This window comes from Schistocerca piceifrons, chromosome 4 (genome assembly GCF_021461385.2).
Source record: "Schistocerca piceifrons isolate TAMUIC-IGC-003096 chromosome 4, iqSchPice1.1, whole genome shotgun sequence".
NCBI classification, from domain to species: Eukaryota; Metazoa; Arthropoda; class Insecta; order Orthoptera; family Acrididae; genus Schistocerca; species Schistocerca piceifrons.
The window spans coordinates 117,135,175-117,150,046 of NC_060141.1; positions in this window are offsets into that span (position 1 = coordinate 117,135,175).

The following is a 14,872-nucleotide window of genomic DNA, read 5'->3' on the forward strand; positions in this document are numbered from 1 at the left end:
TCGCAGCTGTAGCACTTTGAAGATCTTACACTCATGTATTAAATAGCTATTTGCAAAGATTGGGATCAGAACAGATACAGGTAGTGAAGAAAGCAGAATTGTAGGGAAAAGGGCGTGTGTTATTGTGTTGGAAAATTTTGCATTTTTTTTACTATTTTTGTGTAGCTGTTAGGGCATAGAATTTTCAGGTGATAGGCACAGACGCAGAGTGACGCAGAGAGGCAGTGTGACGCAGCATCATATAAATTAAAATTAAGAAATAACATTTTTCTCCCTTTGCAAGCGCATGGGTAGAGATTGGAGACTGTAGCAGAGCAGACAGAACATTAGCCGAGAAGTCACGACGTTGTTGTTGTTGTTGGTTCAACCAACTGGTAAGTGGTCGTACAGTTTTGTAGATAGGGTTGTGGTGTGTTGGAGGAATTTCCATGTTAACGAGAGCACAAGCCAAAAGGTTACGTGAGAGACAGCAAGTAGACAAGATGGGGGAGAATCAACCAGATAGACAGCAAGTAAACGAGCTTATTGAGAATAGGACAGAATGTGAACCTGAGAATAGGACAGACATTGAATCAGAGAATAGGACAGTCGGGGAGCTGCAGAATCAGCAGGCTCAGTTAAACTGGGATAAAATTGAGACAGATCAGACAGATGGGAATCGAAGGGATGAGAACATCGAAGTTCCAGAATATGAAATTCCAGGTAGGGCACATTCTGAGCCAGAAATAGACAACCCACGTAGGAAATGGCAATGATTAGAAGCGAAACGAGCACAGGAAACGCGTTTGTTTGCCGCACATTCAGGGACAGAATACGCGTCAATACAGTCAATGAACCGGCAGTTAGCTAACGTTCAAAGAGAAGTAGACAGTGAGGAAGAGGGGAAACATTTAGAATACGTCGAACCTATCGTACACATTCTAAATATGCCCCAACAGCACACACAGAATTTTGCGGAGTTACAAGCGTCACAAAAAGGTTCCGTAACAGACGCAATGTACCTGCAAACACAAGACATACACAACAGAGAGGGCAGAATGAGGAGTTGTTTGCGCCACGTAATGGTTCAATGACAAACGCAACTAGTCCTCAACACAGACAGCACGGGTTATTGCAGTTATCAAACTTAGAAACCCCACAGCATAGCTCAGTAAACGACTTAACTGACCGAGTAGAAAACAATAGATCAAGATTACGTAGTTCAGCAGAAGGTAGTGTTACAGGACAGAACGCGATAATGGAGATGTTACAAAAAATGAACGCTGGTATCACAAGACAGAATACACAGATAACAAAACAGTATCAGGAATTGAAACAGGATAATCAGGAATTGAAACAGGACAATCAAGCTATTAAGACACAGATCCAACAGGTTAAAATCCAGATGGAAGAAGGGATCGCCAGAATTGATAGTCAGGTCACTTAGATAAACAAAGACGCGAAAGAATCTAGAGAAAGAATTCAGGTACTAACACTAGGTCAGCAGCAATTACGCACTGACGTGGACAAGGCCCAATTGGACATCGTAAACGTTGACAAAAAGGTGGAACGTTTTACGAAAAAAGCCACTGGAACAGCAATACAAATTTCGGAAGAACAAACAATTCAAAGCAAGGTCGCGAAGGTTGCACTGAAAAAGTATGATCAGCGGATTAATAAAATTGAACTTAGAAACAAAGATCAGTTTGAAAAGCTTCGAACAGAGTTGATACTAACTATCGAAGAAATGATCGAGACCGATTACACCTGTAGCGAAACAACTGACGCGTCAAGCATTAATTCAGTACACGAACACGCGCCGTCTAAGAAAGTTCAATTAGAACCAAGGCTAGACGTAACACTCGCGCAGAAATCGAAACAGAAAACCCCGATTAAAGTAATACATGACTTGCCACAGGACCAGACACAGTATCTAGAAAAACGGAACACATACATTCAGCCGCTACCAATCGAAAGACAGGCAACTGAACCAGTAAATCCAACGACACAACATAATAGCAGCACAGGTACTATACCACGAACGACGAGAGTAGAAACAAACGAACAACACTTTTGTTCACCAATAATACGATATGACGCGGCTATGAGTCAGGAAATTGAGAATAGGCAGACAGGCAGTAGATTACCAGAGAATTAACACGACGACACAAGGAATGGCAGATTATTTGAGTCCAGGAATCAGTCACAAACCGGATTTATGAGTAGATACGATACAGACCTCTTCCTTACAGTTCAAAAATTTCAACATCTCAAGGAAGAAGGCGGTAGCTTACATGCACGCACATTAATCGACCAGTTTCAAGTAGGCTTACCAAACCGCTGGAGCGTAGCTCACAAACTTGACTTCATTTGTGCACACATGGTCAGGGACAGTAGCAGAGGTGATGCAAAAGATTGCGGCTACCTGTACGTCTTACCTACAGTTCAGAACAGCATTTCTCGAAAGATATTGGTATAAAGAGGCGCAAAACAAAATTAAATACGAGTTAACTTCAGATGACACCATATGAAAACCCAGGAGAGAAAAGCGTGGTAAAATTCTTTGATACAATGGACAAAAAGAATCAATGCCTAGACAAACGATACACTAACGGAGAGCTGATACGTCTGTGTAGAATGAAATTACCGGTAAAGTATCAACAGGCAACAGTAGGAAAAAATGAAAATATCGAAGAATTCAAAGAGGTTTTAAGGGAACCTGAATTTATGTTTAAAGAAGACGACGTGAAAGAAAAAAAGAGGAAAGGAAACAGCAAAAGGAGAGGACTAGGAACGAATATTCCAATAATGATAATAATCGTAATCCTAACACCAATAATTTCAGGCAATTTAACAAACAAGGACAGTGGCACAATGGAGACAATTGGCATAGAACCGATAACCAGAATAATTGATACCGAAATAGGAACGGTAATGGACACTCATACAGTGGCGGATATGGATTTAGGAATCAAAATGCCAACGGTCAATAGTACTTTGAAAGAGGTCACGGTGTTAGAAACAGCAACTGGCGAGACCAGAGCGCGAATAATTACCGAGGAAATTATGGTCCACAGAGACAAGAACAACACAGCAAAGGGAAACCAGAAGTAGAAATTAGGCCAACAAACACTGCAAAACGTAAATATTGAAGTGAAAAATTGCGGAAGAGGTTAGGCAAACTAACATCCACCTTATCTTACGCTAACCACAAAACAAAAGTAAATTAATAGATCAACAAAATAACACATTAATTAAAAGAAAAGAGACACAGTATACACTAACAATCTCTTGTAGTATGAAGTACACTACAACATGCACACAAACAATAAATGGTACACAACAATTAAAAGAATGAAGAAGTGGTAGGACATAATTAGAACAAAGAAAAGATATATATATATACAATAATTTTTGCCACTATCAGAAAATTTTTGCATTATATAAAATCAGAGTTTTTTTTGTAAATACCAAATACATGTAAAACAAAAATTGTAAATATTTCTACGCATCGGAGGGACATCGCCACCAACACCAATCACCAGCTCCCTTAACACCAGATGCTTCGAGATAGCGACGGAGAGAGTACAGACATGTTGAGAAAGCACTTAGGGCAATAACAACAACATGAAGACCAATGCCACACTGGAAATGCAGGTTGCAACCAGGTTGGACTTCAGGAGGACAACGTGCAGCATGGACATTTCGTATGTCGCGAGACTGCTACGCAACAGAAGAGTATGGGGAGAATCACAATATGACGAGACGGCAATGAAGGTACAAAAAATTACTAAGATCTACAAAGTCATCAAGTAACAGGTGGAAAGGCAATTAATACAGAAACTGATGCAGAAGAAAAAGGAAAATACATATATAAAATATATAAGGTAGAGTTAAGAAAATGATATATTTGTAAAAGTACCTCCTTCCTATCGTGTAAAAGTAATTATTTTTGTTATGTATGTAAAGTCCACAATTTATAGATACCTTAAACCTTTTGTAAAGAAACTTAGTACAGTTATATAATCTCACAAACTCATAGAAAGTCTATTTCTTTTATATGTAAAATTATAAAAAGGATTTATGCAGGATTTTTCTTCTTTAAGTAACATTCAAAAACACCTTTTTGGTGTAATAATATTAATACCGAGGATAGAATTAAGAGGAAACGCTTCGTCATTCTTACAAAAAAAAGACACATAAAGAAAAAGATAATGCCTAAATAAATAAAACAAAGTAACGCAACAGAGCTTTTGCGAACATTTACGCAAGCTTAACTAAAGAAAAGATATAACCACACTAAAACATTATACACTGTACACTTACGAGTTTAGAAAGATTAATATTGTAAAAACAAATTTTTGGAAATGAAAAAGAAAAACAGAGACATGTACTGGCAACGACAAAGAATAGCAACCTTTGTAAAGCCTAAATTTGCCTAACAACAAAACATAAATTGCAGAATTAAAAAAATAGAAACAGTAGCTATAAAGAAATAATTAGAAAAAATTGTTAAGAATGGCTGAGAAAAGTTTATAGAAAATCTATAAGAACAATTTTTTCCTGACTTTGTCAATGTTATCCTTGGCAATGACAAACCCCAGACAAAAGTTTTGTCAGAAGGAGGGAGGTGTGTAAGACGTAGTGATCTCCTGACCTTCATTGAAGTCAATGTTGTATGAATTCATGTAAACGATATGCAATAAACAAGTAAGCGCACCGTGGTTGAAATACTCGAGGCTGGCATACACACATACATTCCAGACACGATGGTCACAGCAGCTTTTAGTTCGGGAGAGTACCGCACAACGGGACGCCGGTCCCTTCAGAGGACGACTCAGCCTCTGTCGGCCAGTGACCACCCGCGTAGCGGACAGCATGGGACCGAGTGAATGGGGGGAACAACCCAATGTTCAGCTTAAAAGCAAATTCCGCTACATTATGTGGGAGTGGCCAGCCTACGCATTCTTTACACATAGCATGCAGTTTCAGAGATTTTCACAAGGAGACAGCAAACGCCAAACGCCAATGCTACAGGTTTCCCGATTGGTCGCCTTAAACGAAACGTCATTCTCCCGTTTTAGAAGAGCAATGCTGATTGGCAGGCGATATTTCTGGCGCCTTGAGATGAAGGAATAATGGAAGAGACTGAAAGATATACCCCTTAATGTCTGGCGTGGAGAGGCGCTGTTCCGTTGTCGCTCTTGGAGTGAGGAACAAGTCTCTCCTCAGTACTTCATTGGGAGAGCACCTCTGCCGAGAGCGAATCGAAGTGCTACTCTATATTGAGTCCTTGTGATTAAGCGATGTGCACTGCATTGGCCAACACACTTATTGTGCGGTGTGAACGGACAGAGTTATAGTTAAACGCCTGCGAGCGAATTTTTGAGTGGCATCACGGTGGAATGGTTATCTGACCGGTGTACCACGCCAATAGTTAGACTAGGGGCGAATAGGAATCCTTGACTTCATCAAGGCATAGGGAGAGTTTGATTGGCGAAGGTCAATCCAGATAGAACAAGAGTTATCTTGAAACTTCCTGGCAGATTAAAACTGTGTGGCCGACCGAGACTCGAACTCGGGACCTTTGCCTTTCGTGGGCAAGTGCTCTACCATCTGAGCTACCGAAGCACGACTCACGGCCGGTTCTCACAGCTTTACTTCTGACAGTATCTCGTCTCCTACCTTCCAAACTTTACAGAAGCTCTCCTGCGAACCTTGCAGAACTAGCACTCCTGAAAGAAAGGATACTGCAGAGACATGGCTTAGCCACAGCCTGGGGGATGTTTCCAGAATGAGATTTTCACTCTGCAGCGGAGTGTGCGCTGATATGAAACTGCCTGGCAGATTAAAACTGTGTGCCCGACCGAGACTCGAACTCGTCCCGAGTTCGAGTCTCGGTCGGGCACACAGTTTTAATCTGCCAGGAAGTTTCAGAATTTCGAACATCTTGCACCATTTTACATGGTCGAACGCTTTTTCCAGGTCGACAAATCCTATGAATGTGACGTCATTTTCCTTTAGTCTTGATTCCATTATTAACCGCAACGTCAGAATTGCCTCTCTCGTGCCTTTACTTTTCCCAAAGCCAAAGTGATCGTCAACTAGAGCATCCTCAATTTTCTTTTCCATTCTTCTATACATTATTCTTGTAAGCAAATTGGATGCGTGAGATGTTAAGATGATGGTACGATAATTTTCGCACTTGTAAGCTCTTGCCATCTTCGGAATTGTGTGGGTGATGCATTTCCGAAAGCCAGATGGTACGTCGCCAGACTCATACCCTCTTCATACCAACGTGAAAAGTCATTTTGTTGCCACTTCTCCCAATGATTTTAGAAATTCTGATGGAATGCTATCTATCCCTTCTGCCTTATTTGACTTTAAGTTCTCCAAAGATCTTTTAAATTATGATTCTAATACTGGATCCCCTGTCTCTTCTAAATCGACTACTGTTTCTTCTTCTATCACATCGGACAAATCTTCCCCCTCATAGAGGCTTTCAACGTATTCTTTCCACCTATCCGCTCTCTTCTGCATTTAACAATGTAATTCCCGATGCACTCTTAATGTTACCACCCTTTGTTATAATGTCACCGAAGGTGGTTTTGACTTTCCTGTATGCTGAGTCTGTCCTTCCGACAATCATTTCTTTTTTCGATGTTTTTACATTTTTCTTGCAGCCATTTCGTCTTAGGTTCCCCGCACTCCCTGTTTATTTCATTCCTCAGCGACTTGTATTTCCGTATTTCTGAGTTGCCTGGAACATTTTTGTACTTCCTTCTTTCATCGGCCAGCTGAAGTATTTCTTCTGTTCCCTACGGTTTCTTCTCAATTATCTTCTTTGTACCTATGTTTGCTTTCCCAACTTTTGTGATGGCCCTTTTTAGAGCTGTCCATTCCTCTTCAACTGTACTGCCTACTGAGCTATTCCTTATTTCTGTATCTATAGCCTTAGAGAACTTAAAGCGTATCTCGTCATTCCTTAGCACTTCTGTACCCCATTGCTTTGTGTATTGATTCTTCCTGATTAAGGTTTTAAACTTCAACCTACGCTTTTGATTTCGGTATCTCTGTCTCAACTCGATCTAATCTAACTGAAAACTTCTCGTATCACCCGGCCTTTGCCAAGTGTACCTCCTCCTCTTGTGATTCTTGAACAGGGTATTCGCTATTACTAGCTGAAACTTACTACAGAACTCAGTCTTTCCCCTCTCTCATTCCTTGTCCCAAGCCCATATTCTCATGTAACCTCTTCATCTACTCCTTCTCCTACAACTGCATTCCAGTCCCCCATGACTATTATTTTCATCCTCCTTTACATACTGTATTACCCTTTCAATATCCTCTTACACTTTATCTGCTCATCTTCAGCTTGCGACTTCGGCATGTATACCTGAACTAACGTTATCGGTGTTGGTTTGCTGTCGATTCTGCCCTACCTTCCTGTTCATAACGAATCGTACTCCTGTTGTACCATTTTCTGCTGCTGTTGATATTACCCTATACTCATTTGACCGGAAATCCTTGTCTTCTTTCAACTTCACTTCACTGACCCCTACTATATCTAGATTGAGCCTTTGAAGTTCCCTTTTCCGATTTTCTAGTTTTCCTACCACGTTCAAGGTTCTGACATGCCACGCCCGACGCGTAGAATGTTATTATTTCGTTGATTATTCAATCTTTTTCCGATGGCAACCTCCCCCTTGGCAGTCCCCTCCCGGAGATCCGAATGGGGGACTATTCCGGAATCTTTTGCCAATGAAGAGATCATCATGACACTTCTTCAAATACAGGCCACATGTCATATGGATACACGTTACGTGTCTTTAATGCAGTGGTTTCCATTGCCTTCTGCATCCTCATGTCGTTGATCATTGCTGATTCTTCCGCCTTTAGGGGCAATTTCCCACCCCTAGGACAAGAGAGTGCCCTGAACCTCTGCCCGCTCCTCCGCCCTCTTTTACAAGGCCGTTGGCAGAATGAGGCTGACTTCTTATGCCGGAAGCCTTCGGCTGCCAATGCTGATCGTTAATCAAAATTTAAGCAGCGGCGGGATTCGAACCCAGGACTGAAGACGTTTTCATTGTGAATCAGAGATGCTACTCCTAAAGAGAAAAATAAAGGTTGAGGGGAGCTTTTACTTCGAAAATGTCTCCTACACTTGGAGGCGAAACGTCTGGAAGCAGTTTTATACATTAGCTACGGCCTCTCAGCACGGATGTTTTAACTGAAGAAGACACCGGGCGTGAAAACCTACATTGTATGATTAACACTTAAGCACCCTCGTGGCCGTTTTACCCATCATAGAGAATTTCAGATCTGTTCATTTACGTATCCGCTGATGGTGTGCACGTGCACGAAGTTAAATCGGTATCCAACTATGTCTTCTTACTGCTTTACTTTTTTTATCAGACAGTTTACTATCTTTAAAATGATTTTATAATCTTTGCCGGCTGATGCTTGTGGAGGGACAGTTCGGTGGCTTGTACTCATGGTCCTCAGCTACCACTTGTAAATGACGTAATAGCTGAATCTGACCAATAGCGGAAAATACAGTGTAAAGCGTAAGTCTCTGTACAAGTGGTGAAAGCGATGACTAATTTCTCGTTTGTTTTCAAGAAGATGAACCACTTGACAAGGAATGCTACTAGCGAAGGAAGAACAGAGCGTCCTTCTGTTGGCTGATACTGGTACCGCGAGTCATCTAGCGCGCACTTTCAATGGAGTGCGCAGGGCGCTGATAACTCATCGCGCCGTGTCAAAAGTTATCAAGAAGTTCAGAAGAGCAGGTTTCGTTGCCCGTGCGAACAGATATGGAAGATGTGATGTTACAAAATAGAAGTGATGTTGCTATTCAATGGAAAGTTGGAAATTGAGATTTAACTAACTGTTTTATCAATCACAATTGGCGTAAGAATCATGGATTGACCATTGTCATAAAATATTGCATTATGAGATGTGAATAGTTTTTACTTGCGGTTTCGCGTGGCTTGAGGCAGTCACAACTAGCGTGCTATTGATTAAGAAGTTGCGTTATCGTCTTTCTAATTACTTCATGATCGTAGATACGATCATACCCGGTTGTGAAGTTATTGTTATGACAAAACAATTTCCTAAGGGACCAGAAAGTTCTTAAGGGCACAAAAACAACTGTAACATCACACAAAAGAGAAATTCAATATTAAAGCTGATGCAAGAAGACGATAAAACAGTTTTCTTTTTATCAATGTAACACGCACATTGGACTCCTGATCTTGGAGTCTGTAATATTAGCAAAATGCATAATTAAAATGAAAATAATACTGAGGAGATAATCGAAATGAGCACTGCTAAATGATTCAGTATTCCCAGAACAAATATTTATTATAACTAAAACATATATCGTACCTTAAGCTTAATACAACAATGACGGTAGATTTTTTATGTCCGTATCATGTCCATTGAGCGCTCTTTTATATAGCCATTGTCCTCTTGAGTCGCTCGTGCTTCGTCACGGTAAGTTACAACAGTTCTTCTTCCTACACTTCACTCAAAACTTAGACGGAACACGTTTTTATTTATTTAGTAAAAATAATTAGATCAGACCGCCACAAATCTGCGTCCGTCTTACTCGAGAAAAACAGTAAAAGTCTTCTTAGCGCTCCAGGCTTCATTTGTTCTCCCGCGAACAAAATAGTGAAGGATCGTATATCTATCCGTATTTTTCTGTTTTTATTGCCGCCCAAAGACGACAAATTACATCACTAGAAAATTCCACCGTCGCTATGCGACGCCTCATTATACATTAATCATTATTTACAAACAAGTATTTGCCTTCTGGCTGAAAGTATTAACTACTCATATTTGCTGTTTTAATAAAGTCAAAAATAGCGAATATCACATTGCCTCCCATGAGGAGAGAGGGAATGCCGAAGGATTACCTCGATCCTCATGTCCTCATGAGATATTCGTGATTTTTAGTGTGACATTAACATAATGTTACTGGCGTACCATGTACTTAAATTGAAATTACATTTATAAACATATATCAGATATTTATCATTTTTCAAAATAAAGTTTTTCATTCTTTGTTCATCAGTCACTTCATTCCATAATACCAAGATTAACATTTATGTGCATATTTAAGTTTGGTCCATATTTGCTTATAACAATAAGTGAACGTTCATTTCGCACTTCAGGGGATAGAATTCAGGAATTACTTTCTCTTGAGCTTAACAACTAATACATAAGTACAGTGAGTGCTTATTTTCACTAAACTAGAGTGGACAATGTTCGAGCATCTGTTGACTCCTTGTGGTTCAATTACAGTTTAATAACGTAGCACTACACTTCGTGATGCTTTCACTTTCTGTGTTAGCTGTCTACGGCGTTCATCATGCAGTACATCTGTCCTTTCCATTGTGGTGTCAAGAATTCAAGTGGTTTCCCGGGTTTTTATTTACAATATGAAACAGAAGAAGTGGAAAATTATTAGTATAACTTACAACCTATTGGATACATTTGTTAAGGATCGGGACTGGTCTGGAGTTTAGGGTCTTCCTATAGTGCACATTCATTTTCTTTGTCCATCAAGAGACAGGGTTATAATTCATTTTAGCAGTGTTCAGGAGTGCCGGTATTAATGGCTTTAAGGTCTGAGTAATCTAACAATCTACTTCTCACTCATCTTAACTTTAACTCAAGAAAATTGCATAATTTACATATGAAAATGTAGTCACACAAGTGTACAAATGTCTTTCCTCCAGTATGTACGATTGAAGTCATGGCGGTTAGCAGTTTAAAGTTTGGATTGTTTCGTCACCCACACGTCAGCCACTCACAGCGGCTGCACAGTGTTGCGTGAGCTCCAATACTCAGTATCCGTTCGCGCTAAGGCTGTAACAGAGCTGCTGGTCGTAGATTGCTCCTTTTTTTTGTGAACTTCGTATCACACGAGTGCATCGATACAAACACCTCGCGCGCGTTTTCCATCGGAGGAGCTGGACACTGACGCTGCCTCCATACTTCTCTGTCAACTGCTTCCCATGAGGCTCACAGGTAAGTGACGACGAATGTTTTAGCTGTCGCTGCACTTAGAACAACACTGAACTTTGCGTTGCACCTGTTGTCGTAGCCTTGACTTCTTTTTTACACTTGCAGTACAACACTACCACTAGTATACAGTGAACAGTTATTTTTATTATGCACGTCGCACTTTAGTGTGCATCTTCACACAGCATTCGTGCTTAGTTCCTTCGCCGATGGAGTTCATTTACAAAACAATCAATTTTGCACGTTTCCTCCACTGGTATAGAAAGACTTATATTCTACTATTTACAAAATATCACTTACAAGCTAATATTTACAATTAATGGTCACTCCTTTTGTTAAGTCCAGTGAACAACTGCTTTATGAATGGACTCTTTATATCTCAAGATTTGCTTTCACTAGTGAACCTAAAAATATTCTTTCAAACTTTCTTTTAAGTGCTCATCTCCTCATTATGAAAACTACAGGTTTCGCAACACTCGTTGCATTTATTCTTTAGTGCACCCAAGATCATTTTCTACTGCCACGCAGCATATCTACTACTTAACGAGTATGCATTTAACGCTGAATCTTTTTTTTTTTTGCTTGCCAAATTTGTTTTTATATTTGAGGGCAGACTGGATAACAATAGGTCTCCCTCTTCGCTTCATGTACTCAGCAATCGTTCTCTGTTAAAAAAAAAAAATAGGGTAACGCGTGTCTACTATTTTTTTTTTTTTTTTTGCATGAATGGAATTACCGACAGTTCACTGGGTTTACGCAACCGGTCCATAACAAACATTACCAAAGCTAGCGAAGTTCATCACGCTACGTGTCTCATTTCTCATAAGCACTGCTTTGCCCCGAAGCACACGTGCCTTTTACAAGTCGACCCTTGGTCTGGGTTAATGAACCAGGATCAAAAGGAACGGGCACAAGGAAAATGGATTTCATAAGAGGAGTGTCTTAGGAGACATTTTTGCAATAAAATCTGCATGTAAATTAAATTATCTTAATAAACATAGGCACATATATAAATTTCAACCTCTTTCATTACAGCATGCTTTGCTACTTCTACGTCTTACTCTGGTTATAGTCAGTATTAAGTTTAAATATCACTGCATTGCTTGTTCTTTAGATTAGCCTTCAATTAGGGTATTGAATGGTCGCTAGATTACACTACAAATCTTCTGAAGATCTTTACTTGGACTTATTTATGATACAGGGGGCTTGCTGTGTGGTTATTTAGTAACTTGATTCTACTGAAATCAATTCGTCAGCTAACATTCCTCATATACTCTTTACATTGGGCTCAGATCACAGGGAAATAGTTTACTTTCATAGCAATTAATGGCCTCGTGGAGTAATTACGCTACATTATTGATGCTTCATGGTTTGCCTCCATTTGTACTGTATTTCACCTTACTTAGTTTACTACAGCTTTTTGTCTCCTTGCGTGAACACATGCGGGTTACCACTTGTTTTTTCCATTTAACAGCACGCTTTAACTGAACTTTAAGCTATTTCTTCTACTCCTGTCCACTGTCTGGACTGTTTGACCATGTACCTTTTTTTTTAAGCAGGTAATTTGGGCTTTTACTACAGAACTTCAAGTACTTACATTACTAAAAATAAATCTATAAATATTCTTGTACCTTGAGAGAAGTGCTTATTTACGCATCCTTCTCCATTTCTCACCTTTACATATTTATATAGCTCCGGGCAATCGCCTCGCAAGCATTTTTTTTTTTTTTTTTTAATACTAACTTAAAATTAAATTGAAATTCTTGGTGCAACCCCAGTTTCCTGCTTCAGCTTGTTGAAGAAATATCGGTTCATGTCCATCACTATAAACAATTTTTTCATACATAGCATTTAATACTTAAAGTTTACATGTAATAGCCGTTACCATGTAGTCAGTGCGCTGTTCAACACAATACTTATCATTAACAGTTCACACAAGGAAATTTCCAGTAAGCAAGAGGTAAGAAACCAAAACATATTCTATCTGCAGTTGAGGCTGTGTCTGTAAACTAACTCTTTGTTTCAATGGACCAATCGCTCCCGATATGGAGCAGCCCTGAATCGGCAATGATAAAACTTTTGAAACAGAAGACACCGGTCTGAAGAGACATGGTGACATGACATTGATGTTTGCTCCTGTATCAACAACTGCTGTGAAAGGAATGTTGGCAATAGAAATCTTAATCGCAGCCTGGACCTGTTCATCATAAATGTTGTTAATGTCTTGAGCTTCTAGGTCAGGTGCAAGGTCATCTCGTAAGTCGGTCTCATGGTCGTACCGTATCGCATTAACATACTCAGAATCAAAGTATTCGTTAGTACCCCCACTGGAACCGGCAGCGACCTCTAGGAGGCTGAAAGGTGCTGCCTCTAATTTTCCGCAGGATGTTTAACCTGTTTGTCATTCATGGCCTTAAGTGTTTGTTCCGTTTCATATTGATGCTGGTTATGTGGTACAAATGCCGGTGTAAAGGGGTAAAATCCACTGGGTGCATTCACTTGTGAATAGAATACTTGAGAAGGCTGATGTCGCCCGATCTTTTGGTTGCCGGCAAAACCATTTCCTTGTGAAGGAAAGTTCGCATTTGGTGCCATTTGAAAATTGTTCCGCGGTCCTCTATCCTGTGAATAGTTGTTCTTATGTTGTGCTGGGTGGCCTCCGCCTTGCCCATGCCACTTGCTATATTTCGACCTATAACTTTGATTGTACACTGGTCCATTTGAAAAATTACCACTAGTTTGTGGAGAATTTCCATGCTGCTCAGGCGCAGAATTAAAGGGTGGGTTTCCGTACTGATGTTGTACCTGGTGGTTGTAAATTGGGTGGTATCTCTGCTGATTACTGTAATTGGTTTTCTGCTTCCGTTTAAAGTTATTGCCGTTTGCGTTTTGATAACCGCTGGCAGGTTGGTAACAGCGGTCGCAGTAGCTCGCTCTCTCCTTGGGCGCATTGTTGTCCGCGTGCGATGCATTCTGCTGGCTGCCAGGGAAGAATTTGCCGCTGCCAACCTTGGAGCGCACATCCTCGCTAATTAAATCTAAGGAATCCAGCACAGAAAGGAATGCATCCGTGTCTTCTTCGGACACATTTACTAATTTCTCTCTAATAGACACAGGGAGTTTGCTTTTGAGAATCATAATTACGTCCTTGGAAGAAATCGGAGAATCCCAGAATCTAATTTTTGCTAGATACTTCTCAAAGTATCGCCGGAGACTTCCATGCTTCTCATTGAAAATTTCCGCACCATACACCTCCTTCCTTAATCTTTGCTGTACCCCATTACTCCAAAATTTTGCCAAGAACATTTTCTCAAACTCTTCATAATTCCTACACGTGTCTACCATTTCCGTTCCCCATAATGCTGCATCACCAGAAATAAAGCCAGTGACAAACTGAATACGCTGTCTGTCTGTCCAGCTCCTGGGAAATATGCCGGAAAAATTCTTTAGGAACACGATGGGGTGTATTTCTCGCTTCTGCGGATGAAAAACAGGAAAAGTGCGATGCTTAATCACACTTTCCTCTTGCATTAAACTCACAATTGTGGGCGGATCATTTAGTTTCTCTACTCGGGACTCAACAGGACTGTTGTTTTGCATGTAATCAGGCGGTGAACGATAAGGAGTTGACTGACATTCGTCACCGTCTAAAGAGTTGTTCCCTATAGTTTGCGTATGTGTGTGCGGATTTTCTACCCAGTTTCTCAGCATTCTGACTTCGTCCACTACTTGCTGCTTCCACTCGGGAAGATCCCGTGTAAGTGTCCTCCGAATGTGTCCCAATTCAGAAACCACTGTGTCTCCAGACTTACCAGGAGCAGCTAAGATTTCATAAGTTACATCCTTGACAGTCTCCCTA